At 38.2% G+C, this 14,756-nt stretch overlaps 1 protein-coding gene across 1 annotated transcript in view; it reads right to left on the bottom strand.

The window, feature by feature from the left end:
* Positions 1-14,756, bottom strand: part of LOC139698301 (uncharacterized) — a 29,197-nt gene that overhangs the window by 13,503 nt on the left and 938 nt on the right. The window lies entirely within an intron of this gene.

Genomic DNA, 14,756 nt, shown 5'->3' with positions numbered 1-14,756 from the left:
CGTAATGCTAGCTGCCGTCAATCTTTCACCCACCTATACCTCTCAGTTAGCTCTTCAGCGTCTTCCTCTTGCATCCATGGTGCTAAAATTGCTAGTTATGATTGCTAAAATTACGAAATTGATTCTAATTTTTATTAACACCTTAGTAGTATTACTATCTGACCGAATATTTAAAATATTACAGAAATACTCCAGAAACATGGCATTTATCTCACAAATATCTTACAAGTACATGTCACACATCAAAGTAATACTTAATTTATTTTTATTTTATTGAATTTAGTTTCTGGATTTAATTAGGGGAAATTGTATAAAATATTATTTATCTACGGTCATTTATTGCGTGCGATGCGTTGCAATGCCAATAGATTATGACTATCACCATTAGGTGCACAGGAGTGTATTATTATGAAATCAATGATTTGTTTTTCACCTGATAATAATTCGCTGGAAATGAAACGCGTGGTACGGTTTTAAGCCATAGCGATACATTAAGATTTCATTATTTCGAAAGATAATTGGCATTTTTCTGATTTGACACCAAAAAATTTGTCCAGTTGCGAGCCGCTTGAAGAATTCAAAGCCCTTAGGGTACCCTAAATGAAATAGAAGCTATGAGATTTTCCGAGGAGTGTAAATAAATGGATAACTATGGAAAAGAAATGCCGCCTTTTTTCGCATGAATACGTATTACACGCCGTATACTTAGTTTGGGGTGAGATCTTACCCCAGATATTCAACATTCAAAAATTTTGTTCTGAGTAGTGGTATTATATGTATTTTCTTTCCAATTACAATAATTTTCTTATTTAATTTATCACAAATTGTTCAAATATCATACATATTAAAAATTCTCTGTCCAAACAGAAAATTGAATCTCTGTTACTCTCCAATTTTTATTTAATCAAAAAAGCTATACTCTCGAGGGTTTCATCTAAAATATAATGAGAGGCAGAGGGATAGAGAGAGAAGAAAGGGTGAACGAATTCTAATTTTTTTGTGTGTGAATACACTTACATTGTAAATTTAAAAGCAGGATGGCCAAAGTGAAAGGCCAGAAGGTTTGCTGTTAGTGAAGGCTGACCTTTAATTCAGTCAAATATTCATCATTTAGCATGTAAAAACGATTTTGTTTTGAAATCTCGTAAAATAGTGACCTCTATCCTCCATTGCAAACTTTTTCTTTCTAAACTTGATTTTTTTCTCTCGCTCCCTCACTATTTCCCCCGATAGTAAATATGCAAAGGACGCACCTACCAGGAGAAAACATGTAAGAATTGACTGCCAAATTAGTACCTCATTCCTTCTGATGAAGTATGCCACCAAATCACTGCAAATAATAATAATGGTATGTTCTAATGTATATATATATATATATATATATATATATATATATATATATATATATATATATATATATATATAAGATTATTTGGGGATTAATTCTCCTTCATAACATTCACCGAGTTATGGAGTCTTTTAAATGTAGGAAGGTAGAAAAGGATCGAGTTCGCTATTACAAGGGTCAGGTGTTTCGTTTTTTCCTAAAATTGCTTTATAATTACTGCTTTCGTTATCCTTCCCAAATACTGTGAAACAGACTAAATTAGCTCCTAAGGGTACGGTTTCAGTTGCATGAAAAATGGGACTGCACGGGCATGAGATAGTAGTGGTTTTAATTTTTTTCACCCCCAATAACATTCATCTTTCTATTTATACGAGTACGTGGAGAAAATTGTAAAAGAGGCATGAAAAAACTGTAGATAGGAGTAAAACTTGGGGAAAATTCGTTAAATCAGTTAGTTTTGCTAATGATCTAGCTTTACTTAACCAGCGAAGGGGTTACAGTAAATTCTAAGTTCATTAAAATCTGTATGATTAGAATGGTATTAGAATAAATGTGAACAAAAAAGGATATGTTTTTTCAAAAAACAAAGACCGATGCAAGCGTTAACTCAGGAGGTCAAAACACGAGCAGGCGAAGAAATTGCCTATCTTGGAAGTGTTTTCGTCTGAGATGGTTAAAGTAGAAAAGGAATTCGGTCATGTAAAAAATATTTCATAATCAGAGAATTGATGAAAGGAAAGTTATACAAGGATTATAAGAAAAACATCATTTAAAAGTTTGATATAGAGCGTGTTAATGCAAGACTCGGAAATATGACATTTGAATTAAAATAATAGTGGTAAATTAGAGTTTTTCTCTCATCCACTCTCTAAATACCATCCAGTCAGCAGAGTAGACAGTTCTCTCATTTCGTACAGTTTAGAAGAATATAAGGCTCGGCCTTAAGGCATCCAAGTTAAATCAGACAGTTTGTAGGAAAATATAATGAAAAATAAGAGAGGGAAATAACTTAACGTTAGTTAGGCCGTTTAGAATACCCGGAAAATATACAGAAACCATGGGTAAAAACGTTGATTAAGAAATTGGATAAGCTTTAGACCAAATCCGCCAGATTTTTTGGATGTTGCAACAAGGAGAGGGTAAGCGTGATACACATGTTGGATGAATTAGATGGGGAGTCTCTTCATTCTTGAAGAGAGCAGGTAAGAATTTTAGAAATGCGCAAGACCACCAATTTTTCCTGCGACACAGGGGCAATTATAATGGCACCATTTCAAATAAGAGAATAAATAACATATATTTTAATAAAATAAGAGAGAAATACAATTATACCGACAGATTTGTGTATCCGTTCTTCCCTAGCAAATACAGAATCATAACAAAATCGATCCTAAAAACCGGAATATACTTAAAGACGTTAAAACCCGAGAGGCTGAATTAGATTTATTCAAAAACATCAATTATTTCATGATATGTGAGCATTTAGTTGCGCAAGAGTGTTTTTGTACTTAGCTAAATTCGCATATTTAACTCATGTAAGAAATAATATTTCATGTGTGGATGATGCCCTAACGTCCCCCCCTATATGCACTTGCCGCGGCTTGCGGGTATCAAAGATGTACGCATATATTACATAATCCACTCATTCCTGACTTAATCTCTATTTTTTTGCCTCAGAAACCCCTCAAATACGCTTTGATCACTGCCCTTAGTCGATGTGTTTGCTCATCCTGGAATATATTGGATTTGCTTTCGTAAAAATGCGTGGAGGAACACATTTACACTAATTCTATTGGAAATATTGTACGAGGGTCATCCGGAAAGTAGTACCCGTTCGTGCCGCATGAAGTGCTGACGACACGAGTAGCCGCTGGACGAGGTCAGATAGCTTCAGTGGCTTGTCTGCCTTCTCTGAGCCAAGTTGCGTGACGCTAGCATTGCCTGTGTTGTTTCTGTGATTGTTTACAATGTTTAAAAAAATTGAGAACGCCGCCAGTTGTGAAGTGAGGGCAGTGATTAAATTCCTCAATGCAAGAAACGTTCGCCCATGTGATATTCATCGCCAATTAAAGGAGGTGTATGGAGACAATGTAATGGACGAGTCGTCTGTTCGGCGGTGGTGTCGCAACTTCAACATGGGGAAGGGGAACACACACGACGATGAGCGTTCGGGGAGACCGTCTGTCATTACAGACCAACTGGTGAGCTCAGTTGACGAATTCGTGAGGAACGATCGGCGCGTCACAATTGATGACATCTGTGAGCATTTTCCCAATGTTTCTCGAACAATTGTTCATGAAATTGTTAAACACCATCTGCATTATGCAAAAATTTGTGCAAGATGGGTCCCTCGCGTATCTCAATGAGCTGGCGGCGAAGGACTATGCAGCAGGAATACAGAAACTTGTCACACGTTATGACAAATGCCTTAATTTGCTTGGAGATTATGTTGAGAAGTAGTTTAAAGTATCCTCTTTCAAATAAAATTTTTTATGTTTGTTAATATTTACTTTTGTCTTTTTATTTCACGAACGGGTACTACTTTCCGGATGACCCTCGTATGAGTGTACATATTACCATCTTTACATTTTGTTTTCATAGATAGAGCAACCAATTTGCATAGGTTTCTCAAAAGCGATGAAATATACGTATACCTTGAGTTGCGAATGCATGGCTATAGTCACTCACCCTCCCAACAACTTCTTGAGATTTCTCGGCCTGCAAAGCGCCAACTTCTCTCATACGAGTCCTTTGGCCTTTGACGACCTACTCATCTGTGCTAATCAATTACTGACACCGTGCCGGATGAATATGATCTCAATTTCCTTGAAATATTTGCAGTTACACGCTTAGTTTACCAACTTGAAGGAAATTTCACGTTGGTTGACCTTACAAAAATCAAAGGTACTGAGTTTCATATTGAGTGTATCTAGTAGTAAGGGATTGTTGGTGAATGAGAAGAGAGAAATGTAGCGTGGCTAATGTTTTATACTCTGCGTCAAATCAGCGGTTCATATCATCAAACTTCAGATACAAAACGTCGTACTTTTAAGAGATACCAATGCGATGTTGAGAAATATTTAGTACATAACGTGCCAGAAGAGACGTTGTCAATGGATGGAATCATTATTACGAGATCGATCGGATAATTTTGGTAGTAACATGCAAAAAATAACCCATCATATTAGTTTGGTAAGAGGTGCGTCTTTCTACAAACACAGAGATATAGGGTTTCACTTTGGACATCACAACTGTGTTTACTTCACTGCAACTTAAAAATTTAAAGAAATTCGGGTCAAAATTTTTCCCATGCACAGCATCATAAGAGAAAAGGTCATACAATAGTGTAGCTTTCGTGTTTTGTTCTTCATTAACTACGAAGGAAAAAAAGCTGGAGACGATCAAAAATGAGATTTTTTCGATATAAACGTACAGTTGATCAGATATGATTCAGTTATAAAGAACAAAATAATGAAAAATTCCAAAGAAACTGCGGGAGATGCCGCAACAGTAACTTTTAACGGAGTCATCCGCTAATGTGCATTTCAATGCAACAATTTCAGAGTGTAAAAATCATTCGCCTTGACTGGGATTCGAACCCAAATCCCTCAATATCCGGTCGAGTGCTTTAGCCACTTAAGCTACCGAGGCGTCCTTTTAAACTCGGAAATTTTTGGGGCTTTTTAAGGAACAGTCAATGACCACTCTGGTGAAGAAGTTGTTTAAATTAATGATATACTTTTGCCACTAATATTTCTTAGTGTATGAATATGTTTAACAGTCGTAATAAATTAATAATCTTAAAGCACATAGTGAACTGTGGCTTCAATACCCAGTGTCCAAGGAGGAGGCTACGAGATATCCCCGTCCAGTATGTACACACACTAAAAATCCAAACCATCCCCAAATTATATAAAGGCAAATAATCTTAGCAGACGCTTACGCGTGAAAGTATAACTAAAATCTTACTATTCTCAGAAGAGTGTGAAATTTGCGTATCAAGTTATTCCTGTGTGAAAATACAGAGGAGAATATCATCATTCGTTTTTTCAGATGTTTTGATTTCCAGTAAATAATTGTCTGAGTTTATTCATAGGTTTTTAAAGGTACTATCCGGTTTCAACCCAGAAGCCTTTGTTTCCTATTAAATACTCTGCTCTTTACACTAATTGGTTCATTTTTAACTGACTAAAAATATCTATATATTCCGATAATTAATTAGCATAGTATTTTAGATAACATCCAATAAGATAACACCCCCTCCCCGGACTACAACCTTGACGTGGTGGAAGGGCTTGTGCGTTCCGATGACCCCTAGAGCTGTGCTGGCGGGAGTACTAAAAATTGCTCCTGGTAGGGTCACCCATGCCAGATAGGTCGAAGGTTAGGAGCCAGACGAAAGGTAGTCCACGCAGCGTCTGTTCCTCAGTGAGGCGGCTGCAATGGTGTCTGACCCCAGTGGGGCGGCCAGTAAGTGATGGTGTCACGTTAAAAACACTATTGAGGAAGGCAACGGGAAACCACCTCAATTATCATTCCCAAGATTAACATGATGGACTATACAGAGATTTTGAGTCCTGGCAACCACGGGGCTCGGCCCAATCGGCCGTGTGTCTTGCCCGGCAGCGGGGGAGGCAAGGCTTCCGCGGTCGTCATCCCACGAAACACTTGCAAGGGAAAACCAGCAGCAGCAGGACAGAAGACGCAGGAGAAGAAGACCAAATTAGTTAGAATAGGAACGTGGAATGTTGGGACAATGATGAGGACAGGGAAATTGGAGAATGTTAAGCGAGAGATGGGAAGGGGAAATATAGATATTTTAGGTCTATGCGAGGTGAGATGGAAAGATAGCGGGGATTACTGGAGTGATAAGTATAGAATAATATACAGCGGTGGGCACGAGAGCCAACGAGGGGTTGCCATAGTATTAAATGAAGAGGTAGGAAGAAGCGTAGTCAACATAGAGCAGGTAACGGATAGAATACTACTAGTGGAGATAAAAGCAGAACCGACGAACTTAGTTATTATCCAGGTATACATGCCACCGAGCAACCATAAGGAAGAAGAGGTCGATAGGATATACGATCAGTTAGAGGACATAATCGCGTGTGTTCCCGCAGGGAAACATTTGATAGTGATGGGGGGTTGGAATGCGACGGTAAGCGAAGGAAGAGATGGTGATGAGGTGGGGGACTACGGTTTAGGCACGATGAATGACCGCGGGGAGAAAGCAGTTGAGTTCTGCAGGAGACAGGGGTTAGTCATCACCAACACTTGGTTTAGACACCACAAAAGACGCAGGTATACATGGAAAATGCCAGGTGACTCAGGAAGATATCAGCTAGATTATATCCTGGTTAGACACAGGTTTAGGAACAGTGTGATAAATTCCCACAGCTTCCCGGGAGCGGATGCGGACTCAGACCACAATTTAGTTGTTATGAAATGTAGCGTGCGTTTCAAAAAGATAAGGCAGGGGCGGCGAGTTAGAAAATGGAATGTAGAAGCATTAAATGGGTTGAAAAGGAAGGAATACAAACAGGCGGTAGAGAAAATCATGGAGGATGGTAAAGGGCTTAGTACTATCGAAGAAAAATGGAAATTTTCAAGAAAGGGTTGTATAAAGCCGCAAAAGACACTATTGGAACCGTTAACGCTAAAAGGACTAGGAAACCATGGATCACGGATGAGATGATTACAAAGATGGATGAGCGGCGAAAATGGAAGAATATAAATACAGAATTAGGAAAAATGAAGTACAAAGAATTGAACAATAAATTGAGGCGGGCAACAAATAAAGCGAAAGAAGCATGGTGGAAGACGCAGTGCGAGGATATGGAAAGTCTGCAGAGGAAGGGTGAAATCGGTGCGCTGAACAGCAAAGTTAAATCGTTATCGGGAAGTAAGAAAGGAAGAGCTATGCTAACAGTTAGAGATAAGGCGGGTAAGGTAATAGTTGACGCAGGAAAGATCCAAGAGAGATGGAAGGAGTATATAGAAGAACTGTATAGTAAAGAACTCAGATCAACAAAGTTAGACATTGAAAAAGAAAATGACGTAGAGGAAGACAGCTTAGGTCCAGGCATACTAGACAATGAGATAGAAAGGGCATTAAGGGAGATGAAACTAAATAAGGCCGTGGGGGTAGATAGCATTCCCGCCTTAAAAATGCTTAGGAAAATGCGGGAGGAAGAGGCTATATGGGCTGATCCGTAGTATTTATGAGGAGGGAATCTGGCCGGAAGACTTTGTGAGATCATTTTTAGTTCCTATTCCGAAAAAGGTAAAGGCCACGTCATGTGAGTACTATAGGACAATTAGTTTGATATCCCACGCAGCTTAAGTTGTTCTCAGGATCATAAACAAAAGAATAGAGAGTAGGGCAAATGATTACTTAGGGGATGATCAGTTTGGGTTTAGGAAGGGGAGAGGTACGCGTGATGCCATTGCAGTAATGAGATTATTAATCGAGAGGAATATAGAACACAACCAGGAGGTATTTGCCTGTTTCGTAGATTTCGAAAAAGCGTTTGATAGAGTGAATTGGGAAAAACTAATGAGTATTCTGCAGAAAATAGGAATAGATTGGAGGGAAAGGAGGCTAATCCGCAACCTGTACATGTCTCAGACTGCTCAGGTGCGGGTGGGAAACGGGAAGTCAGGATGGGCAGTGTTAGGAAGGGGTGTAAGGCAGTGTTGCCCATTATCACCGTTGCTGTTCAACCTGTATGCAGAGGAAATGATTAAAGAGGCATGGGAAGAACTTGAGGTAGGAATGAAAGTGGGCGGGGAATTCGTAAAATCAGTTAGGTTTGCTGATGACCAAGCTTTAGTTTGTCAGTCAGCCAAGGGGCTGCAAGCATTGCTGAGTGAATTGGAAATTCAGTGCGACAGGTATGGGATGAGAATCAATATTAAGAAAACAAAGGTTATGCGATTTTCTAGAAAGAAAAAGGCCAAGCTTAACATTAAAATAGGAGGGCAAAAACTAGAGCAGGTAGAACAGTTTACGTATCTCGGTATTGTTTTGGACGGCCAAAGGTCAACACGGTCTAAGTAGTAGGGACGTAAGGAGAAGAATTGCGCTAGGCAAAGAGGCTTTCTCAAGGAGGAGGGAGTTGATGACAGGGTCTTTGAGTAAGGATGTTAAGAAAAGACTCGTAAAAACTTTAATTTGGAGCGTAGCTATGCATGGTGCGGAAACGTGGTCATTGAAGCAGGAGGATAGACGTAGATTGGAGGCTTTTGAAATGTGGGTGTGGAGAAGAATGGAGAAGGTGAAATGGACAGAGAAGAAAACAAACGAGGAGGTACTTGGTATGGTGGGCGAAGAGAGGGGTTTGTTGGGAGAAATCCTATGGAGGCAGGAAAAGTGGATGAAGGGGGTGTTGACCGGCAGTGGGATGTTGAAGACTGTGATAGAGGGTAGAATGTTGGGCAAAAGAGGAAAGGGAAGAAACAGGATAGGGATGTTGGACGGGATGAAGGGACGAAGAATGTACTCAGAGATGAAGAGGGACCTGATATAGAGTAGGATGATGGATTTTGTGTTTTGTTAGGAGTAAGAAAATAGCTTTTTGGTAGTTAGTTGTGTCCATCCAAAAACCTAACTTAATCGGTAGATTACCTTAAAAAAAAACACCACCCGGCACGTCAATGTTAAGTCTTGTGATTCCAGTGTCTCCTTGAGGGGAAATTTTAGAATAAGAAGTGACAATGGTAATCTTCAGAGGACTTAAAGCTCACTTTCTTAGCTGTGTGCTCAATATTTCACTTGTACGAGTAGAGTAATGCCGGATGAAATCGGTAATTAAAAAGGGAGAGAGTGGCAATGGTAATGTAAAATAATATATCAAATTCTATATTAAATCTGACCTCTTACGGATTATTTCATAGATTTTATTATTAAGCGCATCTCTTACAATGAAATTAAACTTGTTTAAGGTGAAAATTACGTAAGACTATACGTGTTTTTTCTTAAGACGTTTTATATAGTTTTCACTGCCAATGCTGGAAATGTAGACTCGTAAATTAATGAACGTTATATTCTCAAATATACGGTATAAAATACGAAACCCGTGAAATGTGGAGGAAAACTTCGAGTCCAGTGTTTTTAAAACTATGAAACAGTTTCATTTGAATTCAATGAAGTCAAAAATGAAATTTCGGGAAACGATGAATTGGCTTGTCAAACTCCAACCTTGGAGTGATTAGAAATGAAGTTAGAATGCAATCGATAAATTCTTTTCCCTTCAAATGACTTATGTTCATGGAATGTCGTGTTTTTAAAGGTAAGTTGTTCAATGAAAGTAACATCGATTATTTTCTTTCGCGTTGATGATTTTTGCTACAACGTCCATGCCGATTGCTTAAGTCTGTAAAACCGCAAAATTCGGTCTTGTGGATCCGCCCATCTGCGGCAGGTTTTATCGCTCTTTATCATCCTTTGTCTTTGAAAACTGACCCTTAGGAATGGTTCGAAAGATTGGCGATAATATTGATGGCTCTTAATTTAGTTTCTGAAATTTTTGTTTTTGAAAAACAAATGTAAATCGGATTTGATTAGCTTTGAAAATGCAAAAATAATTTTGCAAAGCATTTTTATCCTCATCCTTTTTGAGGAATGAATAAAAAAATGAGCGTAAATTGGATTCTTTTGAGAAATCGGTGTGGTGATTAATGAAGAATATGAGTTGACTAGGGAAGAAAACAACCGCTGAGGTTTTTAATAGGGTGAGCGAAGGGGGAAATTCAAACAAGGCCGAGCAAGTGGATGATGGAAATATTTTAAGGTTAGAACTGGGACGTTGAAGGCGTGACATACATGTAGATAAAATCCTTGGGAAGGAGATAGGGGAAGAATTAGAGTAGGCTCTGTGGGCAGAATGCAGGTCAGCAGCAATTATATAGAAATGAAAGAAATAGGAATTTTCTAGAATACTTAGAAAAGGTCGTTAGTAACGGTCCAAATCTAACTCTACAATAGGCAGAATACCTTACTTGATTAATTGAGATCTCGATTGAGTCTAGAAGTCAAGTTATTGATTAAAAATTGGGACGTCTGAATGGAAATACATCGCTCTTACGGTATCAGTCACATCGAGTCAACTTAATTATTTGAAGTTGATCATTAAGTAAAATGCGTAGAGAAAATTAAAAATCAAAAAGGAAAAGCCTCCGAGACATGAATATCTTTCACAAAAATCATTGAATTTCGAAAGTTTTTCTTTGATCAAATCTTGAAAGGGTATCGGATTGACGACGGCAGAAAATGCACGGATCAATGAAGGCGCTTTTATAGGAAATATTTTGGATCTGATGCGGAATGCGAAGGGGTCCGTGTGAACGCGTGTTAAGCATTCCTCCCGATCCAAACAGAAAATAATGACGGCGACACAACCGTCGTCGAGAAACATGGGGATTATACGTATATATTGAAGCGTGCCTCTTTGGATTCGTTCCCCTGCAAGCGAATGGTCCATTTCTTCCTGTGAGAAGACAATAACTGGACGGCTTTCCTGAACGGGATGAATAAAGCAACCCCGGAGCGTTCTAAAATAAATGTACAGGTATACGATGTATCATCAAAATGTTTTCGTTTTAGCTTTCGTACGTTACGTAAAACGTCTACCTGAGATTTTTTAAAGCACTATTGATTAGAAGAGTGAACCACTAGAGGTGACATAGAAGGTTCACTTCAGTGAAATTACTCTTCTTGTTTATAGGTTTGCAAGAGTCTTTGATGAGCGTGCGTATAAACATGTAATACCAAAGGCATCCCACAGTAAGAATCTGTATGAATGTATATATATATATATATATATATATATATATATATATATATATATATATATATATCTTATGCATAAATATTTCTTGTAAAAGTCTCACGGATGTGAACAATAGTTCAAACGAAGGAGCGAGATGGCTTTAGCCAGTAAAAATATAGCAAAATAGTTATGTAAGGACACTCACACGTATTGCAAAATTTTGGGTAGCAAGACCACCTTTCTCCGAGGAAAGAAGAGAAAGCAAGATGGCGTTAGTCAACAAAAGCGTGAGGTCGTAGACAGGGCACACAGGCCTAACATCTTGTTCCGTTATACCAGTCCAATTTTAACGCGCGTACGACCCCTTGAAGACAGAGAACAAAAGCCCCACGGTAAAGGTATGGAAGCCACCCATTCAACATCCTCTTGGACCATTGCTTTAATTTGACTACTAATTTCAAATATTTGCACCTTTTGCAATGACGTGAAAGGGAAGCAGCTTCAACTGAAATTGAATTAGGCGAGCATTTCAAACCACGCTCGCATTTCTTTTTATATGCGTTCCGTTTTCTCACTCTCGGGACTCAAAACACAATACACGCATCCATGCATGCATAGGAAAATACAATATACAGAAACACATGCATGCATGCACAGTTAGATAGATAAAGCGTAGATATTGAGTCGAGGGAAAGAGAAGCCCCGGAGGGGTCGCTGCGAGAGACAGGAGAGAATTGTTAGGGGGCGAAGGGGTGAGAAAGTTGTAGTCGAGACAGATCCTGTGAGATGAAACGGGAAGGAGTGAGTGGAAGCGATGAAAGGGTGAGTGGGAGAAGGGTGGGAATAGGGGGGAGGGGAAAGGAAGCGAGGAGAGAAATTGGAGAACATTGGGTGGTGGGGTGTGTTCGGGCCATTACCGCCAATTTAGGCAATTTCTCCGGCAGATTTGTTTTCTGTCTCTCTTGATGAAACGTTATATAGTTCAGCGGCTTGACTTGACATCAAATAAATGTGGCGCTGTCGGATAGATACATCTTCTTCTCACTATAATAATATTTCCTTTGTAGTTGGCTCGTTATCCACGTTGAATAAGGTGGACCGGACTGCAGAAAATTCATTTGTGGGAGGTAGGAAGGTGCTCTTTGAGATGGAAGAAAGACGTTGCTAGTGTTTATTTTTGTCCAGGTTACAGATGAAGACCGCTGTTGTGACGAAGGAGATGGGGATGAGGGTAATGGGAAAGTGCCGCTTTAAACGAATGGTGGGCATCGATCACGTGAGCGGAGTAAATCACGTTTAACGAAGCCCGTGGGGGAACTGGCGAAGAGGGAACCAGTTATCGGGAAACAGCGTTAAGTAAAACGGAGAGAAAATCATTCGACGCATTCTCAAGACCTACTTGAAGAAGATAAATAAGACGGAAGGAAAGAGGTACAACAGACGGTTGCTTAATGATCTACTAAGCGCTGGTTATTTATAAAGGCACAGAAATTACATTTTCCAATGCTATATATCCTCATAGGAGTACAAGAGGACGGAGTAGTGTCGTAAGAGCGTGTGACTTGCACATTAATGTTCATATAATATTCCCAGCGGTCATTATTTATCCTAACAATGTTGTGTTTTTAATTCTTATGATTTCATTCATACTTCCTATCCATCTAATAGTGTTTATTCGCATACCGTAGTGCAGTGGCTAATGAGGATATTAAGAGGGCTTGAAGTAGCGCAAACTTAATTCAAAGTTATTGTATTGTCTTAGTCACCGGGTAGGTTTTGTTTAGATAAGATAATCAATTATTTCTTCCATACTTACCGCGCCAAGTTGAGATGACATCTGGAGGTACATACTCAAACCAAGTAGCTATGTGGTAATCGTGGTTGAATCTACATATATAGTTAGAGGATTTAGTTATCATTGTTTTCTCTGTCTAATTATATAGATTTACAGTATTTAAATTCAATGATACTCTTAAGAAATCTTAAATAATTTTTATTCTCATAAAATGGCTAATTTAAGTGTCTGCATAATGAAAGAAGCTGTGAACTCCCAGAGAAAATAAATATTAATACAAAGTAGCTATTTTTCTTAGTTTTACATTAAGTTTATTGAATTATATGATGACTAAATGGCATTTACCTATCAGCCATTAAAAATGAAAATCTTTCAAAATTCATCGTTCACCATGCCAAGTAATCAGGAGGATTTAAAATAATCGCAAGTAAAGACTTTTGTAAGGCATACATATACATATTGTGACGTCTTTGCCGCATTCCAAGTTTTTATTTGAAATCTTTCGGCCCAAGAAAAAAGGATATAGGATTTTAAATTGAAGAAATTCGCAAAAATTTTCCATTCGTCAAAGAAAGGTCGTTGAAAAATGATAAAATATTTTAGTAACGATGTTATTTTGTGATCCTAGGGCTGATTATTCATTAGAAGTACAAAAATCTTCGGATTTGAGATTACTAAAAGCATTCTCCTTAAAATGTAAGTGCATGTATTAAAACAGCGATATGTCAATTACAATGTTCACAAAATAACCACCGTCCTTAATTTTCTTCTTTGGTTGTAACCGTCATTCTAATTAGAGGGTCATTTATAGTGAAGGATTTGTATCGCGTTTTGATTTGAAAAAATACCTAATTTATTCTATATTATATTGCAAACAAATAAACGTATATTCTTCACCATCTCAGTCTTGTATTAGGTAATAATTCTTGCTTATTTTTAACTTAACCCCATATACTTCCAGATATACTATTGTACTGAAAAAGCATAGGAGGGTGGAGAGTGTGTCTCACATGCTAAAACCGCTGGGCTGGGCACCTTTACAAACTAGAAGAAAAATAAGCAGACTTTGCGGAATGTTCCACATTCTTAAGGGGGAGAAAGCTTGGGCAGATCTTAGGAAAGAGGCGGGGAACCCAAATTTTATATGGATAAATGACCACAAGTTCAAGGTAAAATGCCGGGCACAAAGACGAATAAAAAAATTTTGTTTTCTAAATGAAACAATTGTTGATTGAAACACCTTACCTGCAAAACCGTTCGAGCCCTTTCCTAGCAGAGTGCATACTTTTAAGAAAATATGTACGGAATATATTTAATAACTCAATTGATGTATGGTGTAAAATTATATGTAACAGCTTAATTTTTTAGCTACATTTTTTGTTTTCTTGCTGTTTGATTCATGTTAATGCAATGGGGATTTTCTAGCTTTGTGAAAGAAATTTGTGTTTTGAAGTTCCCTTTAAGTGTACTTCTGTTTAATGACTGATTTTATCTATTATCTTTTGTGATTACTTGGGACTTGTGTGCCGCCTGACACTGTCTATCAGCACATGTGGATTTTAATATATGAATATGAGAAAAATTTGGTCGATCTTAAAAATTGAACGTATCCCGCATTTGTTAGGGTTTCACGAAGAAATTTCTCGAGATTGAGTGCCCGTTTTGCGTTCTCGTTTCGATCTCGCGTTAAAAAATTCTGAGATCACCCCAAAAGCATTTCACCGTCTGTGGAGCCATGATTTATGCAATTCTTAGTCTGTAAAATAAGAGTGGTCTTATACCGACGTCAGTATTCTACATTTTCTCATAGTTCTAAATATTTCACTTCAGATGACTCATCCGC

Source organism: Hetaerina americana, unplaced genomic scaffold (genome assembly GCF_022747635.1).
Source record: "Hetaerina americana unplaced genomic scaffold, ioHetAmer1.1.p SCAF_10, whole genome shotgun sequence".
Taxonomy (NCBI): domain Eukaryota; kingdom Metazoa; phylum Arthropoda; class Insecta; order Odonata; family Calopterygidae; genus Hetaerina; species Hetaerina americana.
The sequence above is the reverse complement of the archived record's forward strand: the minus strand, read 5'-3'. Positions and strand labels throughout refer to the sequence as shown.